The following is a 15,513-nucleotide window of genomic DNA, read 5'->3' on the forward strand; positions in this document are numbered from 1 at the left end:
GGCTTCTCGACAACCACAGTGTGAAGGGCTCAGCTCTGCTATGACTTCCTCATCGCCACCATGATGAACCGAAATGTCTGATGCCACGAACATACACAATCCTTCTCTTCAAGATGGCCTCAGATGTTTTGGTTTCAAAGAATACAGACTTGACTAATACAGCATGACTCTGTCCTTTCTGAATCCTCTGATATTTTGGTCCATTATCTAACCCCTCACTGTTCAAGTTGCTGTGGTTTATGTCTAGAATGTTCCCTAAAGGACATAAGTTAACGTTGACCCCAGCCCTTAGTGCTACTCAGAAGCAGACCAGTGCCTTTAACGCTTGGGTCATGTTGTCCAGTCAAAGGGCTTGTCTTAGGGTTTCTATTACTGTGAGGAAAAAAAAAACCATCACGACCAAAAGCAACTTGGGGAGGAAAGAGTTTATTTCAGAAACTCAGGTCAGAAGCATGGAGGCAGGGGCTGATGCAGAGGCCAGGGAGGAGTGCCTCTTACTGGCTTGCTCCTTCCTCATGGTTTGCTCAACCTGCTTTATTATACTATACAGGACTACCTGCCCAGGGATGGCCCTGTGCACAGCAATCTAGGCCCTCCATGTCAATCACCATTGAAGAAAATGTACCACAGGCTTGCCCACAGAAAATGCCCAGCATTTTCTCAATTGAGATTTCATCATCTCAAATAACCCTAGCTCATGTTGGGTTGACTTTAAAACCGCCCAGCACTGGGCGCATGTCCTTGAAGAGAGTCGTCAGACTCTAGCCCCTTTCTCTTCTACTTCCCCTGGTCAGCAGCAAAGCCAGTATTTTGCTTTACCACAGACTCCCCACCGTCTGTCTGGCTTTCACACCAACGTCCAAAAAAATCAAAGGGCCAACCTCGTCACAGTCTGAAACATGTACAACTGTGAGCCGACAGAAACCTTCTCTCTTTCTAAGTTGATTGTTTCAGTGATGGAAATCTCACTAGCATAATCAAGGTCACATGTCATGTGTGTGTGTGTTGTGTGTCTGTCTGTCTGTCTGTATGTATATATATGTATGCAAGCATGTATGTATGTATGCATGTATGTATATATGTACATATTGACCAGAGGTCATCACTGAGTGTTTTTATCTCTATCCACCATGTTTTCGGAGGCATAGTCTCTTTCAGACCCTGGAGCTCCCTGATGCACCCACACTAGCTGGCCAGTAGCTCTAGGATCTTCCTGCCTCTGACTCCCTAGAGCTGGGATCACAGACACACACTGCTGAGCTCAGCTTTTTATGTTGGTGCTGGGGATCCAAATTCAGGTAGGCCCTTCTTTGCATAGCAAACACTTTACGGACCAAGCGTCTCCCCATCCTTACATGATCTTAATTAGAGCAGTTGATACCTTCACATCAGCATGGCAGCCACCTCCTTACATTCAGTTGTTCATAGTACCTTCGCCCCTCAGATCTGTTTGCATTTCAATATAAATTACAGGAGCCTCTTGTCAATACACACACACAAAACATCATTTTTTTAAAAAAAAATGGGATTGCATTGAAACTGGAACTGAGATCTTTATAAAATTAACGCTCAATGTGCTGACTAGTTTTATGTCACCTTGGCCCAGGCTATGGTTATCTGAGAGGAGAGAACCTTAATTGAAAAACATATCTCTATAAGATTGGACTGGAGGCATTTTCTTAATTAGTGATTGATGGGGTGGGCCCAGCCCATTGTAGGTGGTGCCATCCCATGTCTGGTGGTCCTGAATCTTATAAGAAAGCAAACTTAGCAAGCCATGGAGATCGATCTAGTAAGCAGCACCCCTCCACAGACTCTGCATCAGCTCCTGCCTCCAGGTTCCTGTCCTGTTTGAGTTCCTGCCATGACATTCTTCAGTGATGAACTATGATGTGGAAGTGTAAACCAAATAAACCCTTTCCTCCACAACTTGCTTTTGGTCATGGTGTTTCACCATAGCAATAGTTACCCTGACCAAGACACTCAATAAATATGTAATTTTCTATGACTAGATTACCTTTAATGTCCCTTAGTTATCTCTTATATCTTTTATTTTTCTTGAACATTTACCAGTTCTAAGCTTACTTGAATATTTACAATTTTATATGCTTGTAAGCATAAATTTTAAAAATATTTGTTTTACTTATTCTTGACTGGAGTGGGGTGTGTGTGTGTGTGTGTGTTTGTGTGTGTGTGTGTGTGTGTGTGTAGCAGGCAGAGTCTCTCTTGTTTCTTCTACTGCACAGTACACCAGGCTAGCTGGCCTATGAACTTTTACTGTTTTGGTTTCCCATCTCACTGTAGGGATGCTAGGATAACAGAGGCAAGCCATAGTCTAACACAGATTGTCAGCCTCCCATGACAAGTGCTTTTGCCCACTGAACTCTCTCTCCATCCCCAAGGACACTGGTTCTCAACCTGTGCCTCACTTTGGAGGTCGTGACCCTTTCACATGGGTTGTCTAAGAACGTTGGAACACACACACACACACACACACACACACACACACACACACACGTATATACATGCATATATATCATAATATATTGCATAAAACAAACAATGTATATGTTACATATATATGTAATATGTTACATTATATATTTATATTACGATTCATAACAGTAGCAAAATGACAGTTATAAAGTAGCAACAAAAGTGACTTTAGAGTTGGAGTCACCACACAGTAAGAAACTGTGTTAAAGGGTCGCAGCGTTAGGAAGGCTAAGAACCACTCTCTAGAAGTTTTATTTTGTAATTGTTTGTTGTTGGGTTACATAAATATAGTGAATTTTTCATGTTAAAATTCTACGAAAATAACTTTCTGAGTTACTGCTTTTTTTAGCTCATCAAGTTTATTGGCATTGATTCTCTATGCTGTTTGCGAATAATAATCCCTAGAATGATAATTTGTTACATTGAATCGCTGCATTCTCACAGGAATGCTGAGTAGAAGTAACTACAGCAGGCACTCCTAGCTTTATTTCTAAGGAACAGACTTCTACTTTTTAGCGATAAGTGGTTACAAATTACGTTGGTGAGCTAACTAGTAGTAAACAGTCCCTACACTTACAGAAAAATTTAATGTGTTATGATACGTTATTATTTTTGAAAACTTTGGAGGTGGTTTCCCAACCTAGTATATGGAATTTTTGTCTTGGGGATGGAGAGACAGCTTAGCAGGCAGGAGGCCTGGCATCCTGCTTCTGCAGAGGACCTGGATTAGATTCTCAGTACGCAGGTCAGCTGGCTACCAACAGCAGACATAACTCTAGCTCCAGAGGATCCAATGCCCTCTTCTAGCCTCTGAGGGCACCTGCATCTTGGGCACATATGCAGATTCATGAGCACATACCCCTACACACACACACACACACACACACATGCACACACCCCTATACACACATACCTACATACACATACCCCTACACACACACACACCTACACACACACACCTCTACACACACCTACACATACCCTTACACATACCCCTACATACACCCCTACACACACACTCCTGCACACACCCCTACACATACACATATACTCCTGCACACACAATTACCCCTACCCAGACCCCTATCCACACTCTTACATACATATATGTAGATTGATTCCTACACACCTATACACACACCTACATATATACACATTCCTACATATTTATACACATACTCCTGCATACACACACACACATACCTATACACACACTCCTACATACACACATCCATATACCCACACATCATCACACAACTACACACACAAACCTATACACACACATACTCCTGCAGCACGCGCGCGTGCAAACACACACACACAGACATCTATATTATATACACGAACATCCTTACACACACACACAGCTACATTATACATACATACATCCTTACACACCCACACACACACACACACACACACACATGCCCCTAAATAATAGATTTAGAATTTGACTCTGTTCATGTGACATAGCAGCCTGTAATTTTCCATTTTACACATGCCTCGTTGGGCTTTGGTATCAAGTTTATTCTGTCCTTAGAAATTAAGTTAGAAAGCATTGAGTTTTTCTTATTTCTTGGAAGAGTTTATGAGAAACTAGTGTCATTTCTTATTTGAATGTTGAACATAATTTACTGGTGACGCCATGTGGATCTGGGACTTTCAAAATCTTGGCATCTCTGTAATCAAAGATTAATTTTAAAGAAGGGCTTAGGGATAGAGATATTTTGTAATTCTTCTAGTATTAGTTTGGGTAAACCAAATTTTCTAAAATGTTGTCCATTACATTTAAAATCTGTTGCTATAGTTATTCTTTATTTCAAAGAAAAAGTCTGAGACTGATGCCCAGCCTGGCCTTGAACTGTAAGAGTCTTCCTCGGGGGATCCTAGACATGTGCCATGCGCATAGTAGGTGCTCAAGTAAACATCTGTCTTATCCTCAGCGAACACAAGGCATTGTCTCCATTTCATGGAAAAGGAAATAGAATACAGAGGCTTATTCAAGGTCACACTGGGTCAGAGGGGCTCAGAGCCAGGACTCCTAATGCCCAAGGCCAGTCCCACTTGCGCTACCCAGAATAAACAGCTTTTTGTGGCGCCCCCCCCCCCCGCACCCCACCCCTGCACTCCCCCAAGTTTAGTGGAAAGACAACATCCCCAAAGAGCCTCTCATCTCCCTGCCTCCCCTTTGTGTGTGCCTCCTGCCCCTAGTGGCAACTCTCCAGCACTCCTGTCCCTCATCGTCCTCTCTCCAAGGAGGCTGACTCATCTGGATCCCAAGCAAAGTTCCCAGACTCTTCCTGGGGAGCTGACCAGTTCTCTGATCACTGTGGCGGGGAGAACGAGCTTCCCCCAGCTGCAGAGCAGAAAGCAGAGTGCAGCCAGCCACTCTTGGGAGTGGATGGATGTCTGACGTACCCAAGGTATCGCTTTCAGATAGAAGATTTTTGCAGCATGAAATGGTTTGCCCCTCATAGAACCCTTTTTTTTTGGAAAGCCGCAGGTCCTAAAAGGGGATCCGCTTAGGCAGTCAAAAAGCAGATTTTTTTTTGGTGGTCTTTTTTCCCTCTTTTCTTTATTTTTAACCTTCTGCTTCTGACTCCACCAGTCTGTGTCTCTCCCTTACCCCTGGAGCTTTCTTTTCAATACTGGTCATTCGTGGAGTTGGCTCTGCCCTCTCTGCTTGTGACTGGTGGTTGGGCACTGCCGCCTCCATCTAATGAGGGGCCCTCCAGGCCCGGCTGCCCTTGCGTTTGATACCTGGGGAGAGGATGTGCAGGCAAGGAGCAATTGGATCAGAAGGGCCTCAGTGAACAGACATCACAGCCAAGCTCAAAGAGGGCAGGAAGTAGAACAAAGAGCAAAAACATTTACAGAAGTGCAACAGTGTAACGGGGAGAGAGCTCGCAACTCTAACAAGGTCAATGGTGATAGGGAAAAAATTGAAAGGAATTGCTGAGGGGGAAAAGAGAGAGAAAGAAACCTCAAAAAGAGGCTGAGGACTCCCTGAGTTGGGCTTGCTGGCCAGCTCCTAGAACATTTTCCTTGATATCTTCCCAGGAAGCCCCGTTCCTCCAAGACTTCAATACACTGGAAAAGTTTGTGCAACCGGCTAGAGGCGGTTCAGAAGCTGTGAGTCACCAGCAGCGGTCTGTGTGTGTCTGCTTTCAACACGGGCTTCCTCTGGGACCACATCAATGGAGCCTTTGGGGTTCTTTGGCATGTGAGCGCTCTTTCTCCTCTCTCTCCTCTCTCTCTTTCTCTCTCTCTCTCTCTCTCTCTCTCTCTCTCTCTCTCTCTCTCTCTCTCTCTGTGTGTGTGTGTGTGTGTGTGTGTGTGTGCTGGCCAACCTACGTTAGGGGAGTATAGTGTATGGGGCTTCTGTGGCTGCCAAGAACAAAATAAATGAGTTGAGAGTGTCATGTGCTTTGGTCTCTAACGTTGAAAGAGAGCAGGGAGGAGCCACCAGAAAGCCATAGTCATCTCCCATAAGTATAAAAGCATACTAATACAAGCAAGGTGCAAGGGTCTCGGGTTGAGGGGGAGTGCATGTGTGGTTCCATGCATGTGTGTGCACACACGTTTGGTGGCAAGGGATCACCATTGTGTGTCACTCCTCAGGGTGCTAGCTGCCTCGTTTTGGAGAACTTGAGCGTTCATCTAGGCTGGTTGGCAGGTGACCCCAGAGATCTGCCTATGTCTCTCCAGCACGGGGGTTTCAAGTGCCCTCTCTCACACCTAGCTGTCTTTCATGGGCCCTGGGGACTTGAACTTAGGACCTTGTACCTCCAGAGAAAGCACTTTACAGAGGAAAGGTTTTTAAGCACGCTAAGTCTCAGTTAGTTCATCTATAAATGGGTTACAGTGTCGTCTCATTGCAAGTTGATCTGAGACTGAGGCCCAGTTTGCAGGCCACCATTCCCCACAGGAATGTTGAAATAGAGCTGCTACTGTCCCAGGTTCTTTGACAGCCTGTTTCTCCTGAGACTTTCAGAAAGGCACACACCCTTGAGACCTAGATGTGCTGTGCGTACCACCTTGTTTTGTAGGCTCTCTGTTGGAAATATTTTAATTGTGCTTCTGTTTGCCGTAAAACGAATCTTAGAATTATTTTCCTGACCCTTCTGTTATGAGTACTTTATATTTTGAAATCGTCCTACCAAAATATCCAGAGTGCAGGCTGCCCCATGTGGGCATGCATTTCCTTCCAACCCAACACATAACTTACATACATTTGTTTACTGCTAATTGACTCCCTCCCAAACTCTGGAATATAAATGCATGAGGCTAGGTTATTTTTAAGTATATATACATATACATATGTTATATATGTGTGTGTTTATGTATACATACATAAATTATATATATAAACTTTAGAAGAAGTTTAGATTTGTAGAACATTTGTGAAGATAATAGTATTCCTGTATACTCCATACATGCTTTCTCCTGTTGTTAGCCTCTTGTATTATTGTGACTGTCATATGCCAACTTTTTTCATGTTATAAGGCTATGTAACTTACAACAGGAAGAAATTTATTTGTGGGACCGGAGGCTGAGCCCTGGTCGTGTATATACTTGGCAGGTGCTGTACTGCTGAGCTCTCTCCCATCCCTGAGGGGAAGAGGTTTATTTGGCTCATAGAGGAGGAAATTGGGAAGTCCAAGGGCGTGACAACAACATTATTTTTTGGTTGTTGTTGCCTCATGGTAGAACGCAGAATGGAAATGAGGACCTGCAGAAGAAATGCAGTGGGGGAGAGAACAGCTTTCTTTATAGCACAGGCTCTCGTGGTGACTAACCCATTCCTTACATGATGACATTAACCTGCCCTTTCATGCATGACCCATGACCTAAATACCTCTCATAGGCCCCACCTCCCAACATTACCACATTGAGGGATCAAACTTCCAACACATGGACCTGAGAGATACATCCAGACCATAGCTTGTGCATCTCCCATGGTTTAAAAAAAATTTATATTACTTTAAAATGTAGGCTTTCAGACTCCATTATCTCTTCCATAAGTTCTTATGTTAGCTGACTTTCTATTACTACACCAAAATATTTTACGTAATACATTTATAAAGAGAAACAGCTTACTTGGGCAAAGAGTTGTGCAAATCTTGACCTATGTTTGAAATTTCTTCTGGCCCTGTGGCTGAGATCCAACACAGCAAGAAAGAAAGAACTGTGGGATAAGTGCTTATAGCATGGCAGAAAGAAGAAGAAAGAGACCAGCGTCTCATAGTCCCTAAAAAGCATCTCCCCAAACACCTAAAATTTCCCAGTAGATCCCTCTTAATGGTTTCCACCACCTTCAGGCCAAGGTCCAGAGAATATTAAAATCCAAACTGTAGGGCTGGGGAGATGACCCAAGGAACAAAGTGCTGGCTGTACAAGGTGAGGACCTGAGTTCAGATCCCTAGAACCCATGTAAAATCTGGGCGTGGCTATAGACATCTCTTACTCTTGCACTGACAGTGGGGTAGGATGGACAAGTGGATTGAAGGGGCTCACTGGCCAGCCAGTCAGCCTAGCCAAAATGCCAACCTCCAGGCTCAGTATGAAAGCCTGTATTAAAACATAAGAGTGATTGAGGAAGACACTCAGTGTCAACATCTGACCTCCCCATATATGCGTCCCACACACATGTATCTGACATACCTGATGTTTTTCTCATGGTTAAATAAGAGTTTCAGATTTCCATAACAAAGACCAGAGGGGGAAAAAGTGCTCCTATTCTCACCCACAGTGTCATGGCTTTATAGAGTCCTTAGTGAGATAAGGTTTGCCAGGTGTTGGACAAGGTTTGGCTCTGTGGCCCAGGCTGGCATTGAACTCCTGACAATCCTCTCAAGAATACAGATGTGAGCCACCAAACCTAGCTACCAACTTTTGGAGTCTGAAGCATCTTTTATTTTGAATTTTTGGATTACGGATACTTGACCTGAGTAATGTCAAAGCAAATACTACAATCATATGTGAAACTCTAAAAATCAGAAGGCCTTCTCATCCCAAGCAGTGCAGAGAAGGTGCCCACAATCTATATAAAATCTCACCCCTCATCTTCTGCAGGCTACACACTGAGCACATCCATTGAAGCTGTAAGCCCCAGGGTCTTGGAATGCATGCATGCTAGGAGAAAGTCTTTAGAGGAGGTCATCAAGCTTTGTGTAATGGGAAGTGGTTAATACAGAGACTCACGCCTGGTCCAAGGGCAGAGAGTACGTGTCTGGGGCTGCTCTGCCATAAATGGGACATCTAGATCACATACTCTCCTGCCAACACTCAGGAAACACTGTGGAAGAGTGGGTGGAAAGACTGTAAATGCCAGAGGCAGGGAGGACTGTGGAAATATGGTGTCTTCTAGATGTGACCAGACTACTGTGCTCACGAACTCCCAACTGCTGCAGCTGGTTGAATAAGACCTGAATAAGATCAAGCCAGATGACATTCCAGCATGAAGGGGAAATATATGAGCCTCACTGCCAGCTGAGGAGCTATGGGACATTGGTGAGTTCTAGGGCTGTCTATTTCCCTTAGGGGTGTTGTTCTTGGTAGGTTGACCGTATTCCAGTGGATGGTTCCACGTCCACACACAGGTGAATAGCATTGACTGTGTGCAGAGGGTTTTTGAGGAAAAAAAGAGAAAGAAAGAGAAGGAAGGGAGTGGGAAGCGAGCAAGAGAGGAAGACAGGAAGACAGGAAGACAGGAAGAAGACATGGATATGCAGTTGGGCATATGGCATGGGGAGTCTAAGATGAGTTAGCAGGAAGGAGTAGGGATGAATAAGATAAAATTACATCGAATACGTGCATGAAATTCTCAAAGAATAAATAAAATATATTCTTACGATATATTCTTAAAAGGTAATAAGTCAAATTGAAGCCTTTAAGATGAGTCCTGAGCCGATACAGCTGTTGGTATTACAAGAAGTAGAAATTGGGCTGTGTAGTTCAGTTGGCAGTGTTCTTGTCTACAGAGGACTCAGAAGGCGTCCACCTACCCGACACTTGGCTATCAATTTTCCAGACTCAGAATTGTGGGGGAACCTGTAGTTTCCTCTGACTACCGAGTCTATAGCTGTTCTTTAGGGCAATGCTAGGAAACTAATGTCCTCAGGGTAGTAGGTTTTCTAGGCGTGTGGCTTATAGTATTATCTTATATGGGGTTCTTCTGTCTTCTTTAAATTATTCATCTAGTCGTTTTTATATTGGTCTGGACTCATGAAGATTTATTTTATGCCCTAGGTTAAAATCCTCTGCCCTTTTCATATCTCAGATTACTTCTGCCTTGGCCAGTGTGAGTCCTTTCTTATCATTTCCTATATACCTGGTATTCAACCATCAATTCCTGCATGGTGATTGTGAGCACAGGAACCTTGTCCTTTTGGCATAGGAGGAGTCATTCTTGGCTCCTCTATCCTTTGCCCAAAGCCTAGAAGCCATCCTTTCTCCATGGGTCCCCAGATCCTTGCATTGGGAAATGGTGTTAGAAACCCCAATCCTGGCTCTGGTGTTGCTCACTGAGATCTCTTTGCTTCTAGGGCTGCGTCTTCAGAACCTGCCACAAACTCAGCAAATGTCTTAATGAATTAATGATTAACAATCATGCCGACATCCTTCACCATCCCAGGAATGGACCTGACTAGGGCTTTGAGGGAAAGAAGAAAAGACAGAGATTCTCAGAAAACCTGGATCAGGTGGGCTGGGCTCTCTGAGGGAGAAACTGCAGCACCTTTGTGTGGATAATGTTGAACACTGTGTAAAGATTATCCTTGTATCATTCAAATGTTGGTTTCTGTGCCCCCGTATCTGGAGAATCTCCTGTCTTAATGTTGTGTAAACATTGCTCCCCAATTACTCCATGATTGATCAATAAAGACGCTGATTAGCCAATGATTGAGCAGGGCAGAGGATAGAGCCAGACTTCCTCTCAGCCAAGGGAGGCCAAGGAGAGAGCAAAAGTGGGGATTCATGATGGGGAGAGTCCAGGAGACACCATGAGAAAATACTGGAACCCAGAAAGCCAGATCAATACTAAAATGTAAGTATAATGGGGATTTTGACTGGGAGGATCAAAATAGAGTAATACTGCTCAGTTGTTGTGTCCTTAAAGCTTGTTAAATAAATACAATAGTCCAATCCCAATTATTTGTGAGCCAGCTGGGTTAAGAAGAAAACTGCAAAACAAACTTACCAAAAAATGCCACTCACACACCTCAGAAGCACAGAGTGTTTACTATATATAGTAGAATACGAGGGTAGAGTTATTACACACAGTTGAACACAGAGACAGGGCTATGACATACAGATAAACAAGGAGGCAGGGTTTATGGATACAGGCAGATCAAGGGGACACGCTTAGCTAATCTTGGTGAGAAGCAAAGTTATAACCATCCAGGGAGTGAAGCTACAGTGGACATTTTCTGTAACACTATCAACACCTGGTGTTGATAACCTAAGACTGCTTGGGGTGGCACCGCCCACAGCGGGTTGGGCCCTCCCACATTAATCATTAGTCAAGAAACACCCTACAGGTGACCTGATGTAGGCATTTCCTCCACTGAGGTTTCTCTGGGTCAGCTTGACAAAGATCTAGCCAGGGCCACATGCATTCTCATCTATCTCTTGTGTACCCTCCAATGTTCTTTAAACCAACTTTAGACTACTCGTAATACAGAATGCGCTGGGGATTTAGCTCAGTGGTAGAGCGCTTACCTAGGAAGCGCAAGGCCCTGGGTTCGGTCCCCAGCTCCAAAAAAAAAAAAAAAAAAAAAGCGTAATACAGAATGCAAGGTAAATGCTACTAGAAAGCTATCCTGTTGCATTTTTGCAGAGCAAGAGTCCAGTGCTGTCATAATTCTTTTTTAATTCGGTATTAATTTAACATATAAAATTAAAATCACTAAAATGTCCCTTTCCTTCATACTATTTTCAAAATCTGTTCTTTTAAAAATTATGTATTATTATTTGAGAATGTTGTATATGGGTATACTGTTTTTAATCACTTCCTCCCACCCCTACCCCTCACCAACTCCATGTCCCTGTTTTATTTTAATAACTCACCAAGTCTACTTGCTGCTCATAGACACATGATGCAGGGCCATCCGTGGAGCGCCAGCAGCCTAGGTTTGAGACATACTCCTGAGAAAAAGAGACTCTCCTTACTTTTCATCCAAGGCTGGTTGAAGCTCCAATGTGGAAGCCACAGCTGCAGTTGAGAGGACTACATTATTGTCTCTTATATTTCAATTATACATTGCATTGTGAGTCATAAAACACAATTCACTTTTTGAAAACCCTGATAAACTGAGAGAGCCACCACTTACTACTGCTGCCACTGTAACGAGATCTATTTAGCATAGCCTCTTATACACTTGTGGTCCTACCAAAATATTCCGTATCAAGAGATCCTCCCCTTTCCAGTAGTGTTCACGTCACTTTTTAGAGACTTTATGTTTATGGTGACTCGCCCTTGCCAGCCCTGCTGCTGTGCTTTCAAACCACACCTCTGTTCCTTTTCTTACCTTTTCCGTTGGCCCAGATCACCTTTGTGGCACAGAGTAGATGTGTGAGGCAGTGACGGAAACCATCATTATGTCATTTGCTGTTTAATTTTTGTTGCTTTGTCCTGCCTGCATTTACATGTGTGTCACACATGTCCTCAGTGCCCTCGGAAGTCAGAAGAAGACGTCAGAACCCGTGGAACTGGAGTTACAGATTGCAGTGAGCCGCTGTGTGGGACCTGGGAACCAGACCCGAGGCCTCTACAAGAGCAGCAGGTGCTCTTAACCAGTGAGCCATTGTGCCAGCCCTCACCTGTGATTTTAAAGGAAAATACAATGTTCCAACATTAGGCACGACTTATTTACTTGTGAAAAATAATAACATTAAAATTATTACATAAAAGGAAATTCCTGTATATTACTTATTTGTTTATGCTACATTTATCCACTATTTTATTTGTATTTACTAAGTTCCAGTGGTGACTTTAAGCCTCTTACTGTGCTGGGCCACGTGCCTAGAACCACACTTTTAGGCTGCCCTTTTTGCTAAGTAAATCTTGTCACTTTACTATTTTTTCATGCATTTGACATGCTAATATTTTGAATATTCGCAGTAACTCTTTTATGTTGTTTCCATGACTGTCTTACTAGAATCTTATTAAGTAAATGTCGTATGATAAACTGCACATACTTACTTGTACTTTGCTAGCCCTCAACGCTACGTGTCTATCATCTCTCAGATTTTCTTACCTGCCTTTATGTTCTGTCCTTATTTTTCTAGACAGTCTCACTATGAAGTTCAGGCTGGCCTCAAACTCATAGCAAGCCTCCTGCCTAGGCTACCCAGGTTCTAGGATTACAGACATAAGCCTCAGCACTTAGCTAATTCTTTAGGACAGAGGAGTCAAGTAATCACACCAAAATGTGTAATACCAACCTGAGGTAAATGTTTTACCAGAAACAAGTAGGATTTGGAGAAGAAACTGATCCTTCCTTGTGGAGGTAACCCTCCGTCTCCTGTGTAAACAGATCACCAGGAGAGCAAGGAGGTCGACCATGAGGTCACTACAGCAGATGACCAGTGGGTTTCGAATGGATTTTGGTTTCCGTACAATTTTTGACAAATTTTATTGTTGTTTGTTCTCCATTGATGGGGATTGAATCCAGAGCCTTGGACTTAATAAACAAGTGCTGTGTCACCAAGCTGTACTCCCAGGCCTTAGCACATTTTAATTGTATACATGACTGTTTAAGACAGAAATGCGGTTTCCCAATCTCTTTAGTAATTGGGTGAGACCATATGACAAAATTTCCACAAGCAGATAAAAGTGCTGTGGGCATCTCCCTGGAAGTTTCTTTATAAATTATTTTGTTGTTGCTGTTTGTTTTTGTTTGTTTGCTGAGACAGTGTTTTCTGTAGAGTTCTGGCTGTCCTGAAACTCACTATGAAGACTAGGCTTGTCTTAACCTCATAAAAATCCTCCTGCCTCTACCTCTAAAGTACTGAGATTAAAGGTGTGTCCCACCACCACGCCCAGCCAGTAAGTGTCTTGAAACAGGAGGCTGTGGTCCTGTTGCCTTTCTAAGTTTATGGATGTAACATAATTGTTTCAATCGGACACTATATTAGCTATCAGATAAATGGTGGAGCAGGAAGACACAGACGCCCAGAGTCATGTGTTTTAGAGCGTACCTTTAATTTGGAGGCAGAGACAAATGGATCTCTGAGTTCATCCTGATTTATATAATGAGTCCCAGGCCAACCAAGGTTACAAAGTGAGACTGTGTCAGGAGGAGGAAGAGGAGGAGGAGGAGGAGGAGGAGGAGGAGGAGGAGGAGGAGGAGGAGGAGGAGGAGGAGGAGGAGGAGGAGGAGGAGGAGGAGAAAGCAGCAGCAGCAGCCTGCAGGCTTGGTTGTCTGGAAACCAGCAGTGTCTTTGTATCACTGTATTAATTGTGTTTCTGTTGAAGTGATACAGTCGCCTGAGAAAAGCAACATGAAAGAAAGAGGGTCTGGCACCTAAACTGTAGCTTGGGGTTAGGGTAAATATCAGGTTGCACTCTATCATTGCAGAGAAGTCAGGGCAGCAGGAACCCGAAGCAGCTAGTCTCATTATGAACACAGCCAAGAAGAGAGAGCAGGGCTAGAGAGATAGCTCAGTGGGTAAAGGAGTCTGCTACAGGAAGGAGATAACTGGCTCCCGTCAGTTGTCCTCTGACCTCCAAATGTTGCTGTGTGAAATGTGCTCTCACACACAATACACACACACACACACACACACACACACACACACACACACACACACACACAATAAATACAATGTGAAAGAAGGTAAAACTAGAGAGCAATGAATTAATGAAATGAGTCTGCTTTGTTCAGCTCAACCTTTTCACTCTTACACAACCAAGGGACCCTGCCTAAGGATTGCCACCCACAATGAATAGACCATCTCTCCTCAGTCAAGATAGTCTCCCACAGATATGTCTACCAACCTAGATCATCCTTCACTGAGACTCCCTTTCCACATAATCCTAGGTTGTGTCAAGAGGACAATTAAAGCCAACCACCATAAGCTACTTACCAGAGTTCTCCATGAGAGCAGTAAGTCCCTTGCAGTGATCCCTGCATATCTGTAGGATATACATGTCCAGAGACCCTCTGAAACCATGAATAGTATTGAGTCCTGTATATTCTATATTACTTTTTGTCCTGTAACAGACGTGCTTATAATAAGGTTTAATTTATAAGTTAGGCACAGTATGAAATTGATAACAGGCTGGAGAGATGGCTCAGAGGTTAAGAGCACTGACTTGCTCTTCCTGAGGTCCTGAGTTCAATTCCCAGCAACCACAGGGTGGCTCACAACCATCTGTAATGGGATCTGATGACCTCTTCTGGTGTGTAGGCATATACACAGGCAGAATACTGTGTACATAATAAACAAATCTTTTTTTTTCTTTTCTTTTTTTCGGAGCTGGGGACCGAACACAGGGCCTTGGGCTTGCTAGGCAAGCGCTCTACCACTGAGCTAAATTCCCAACCCCATAAACAAATCTTTTAAATGTTAAGAAATTAGTAATAATGAATGATAAAATAGAATAATCATAAAAATAGACTATAAAAGTTATATGAATGTGATCTCTCTCTCTCCCTCCCTCTCTCTCTCTCTCTCTCTCTCTCTCTCTCTCTCTCTCTTTCTCTCTCTCTTTCTCAAAACTTCTTATATTCACAATGCACCTTGTGTTCAGGTGAGCCGGTGTGATCTAATGTGAGAAGCCGATGAGGTGACCTGCGGGAAATGGTGTAGGGGTCGTGATTCAAGCACTGTATATTGTGACAGCGGATGTGATAGTGCTTACCAGGAGGATAGAATATACGGTGTGGATATTGATCAAGGGGACACCACATTCCAGGGGTTAAAAGGGTGGGCGAGCCTGAGGCTTCATCACTCTCTCTAGAATAATGGACAATTTAGGATTTATGCTATGCTTGTTTCTGGAATTTTTTC

General features: G+C 43.4%; 1 long non-coding RNA gene across 1 annotated transcript; it reads left to right on the forward strand.

Moving 5' to 3' along the window:
• Positions 1–4,775: 4,775 nt before the first annotated feature.
• LOC102550334 (uncharacterized) lies at positions 4,776–10,398 on the forward strand. Its single transcript, XR_015632210.1, has 5 exons — positions 4,776–4,919; positions 5,557–5,719; positions 8,867–9,009; positions 9,748–9,799; positions 10,044–10,398. It is a non-coding gene; the product is annotated as an uncharacterized LOC102550334 (long non-coding RNA).
• The last annotated feature ends 5,115 nt before the right edge of the window (positions 10,399–15,513 follow it).

The sequence above is a fragment of the Rattus norvegicus genome, chromosome 10 (genome assembly GCF_021556685.1).
Source record: "Rattus norvegicus strain SHRSP/BbbUtx chromosome 10, alternate assembly SHRSP_T2T, whole genome shotgun sequence".
Classification (NCBI taxonomy): Eukaryota; Metazoa; Chordata; class Mammalia; order Rodentia; family Muridae; genus Rattus; species Rattus norvegicus.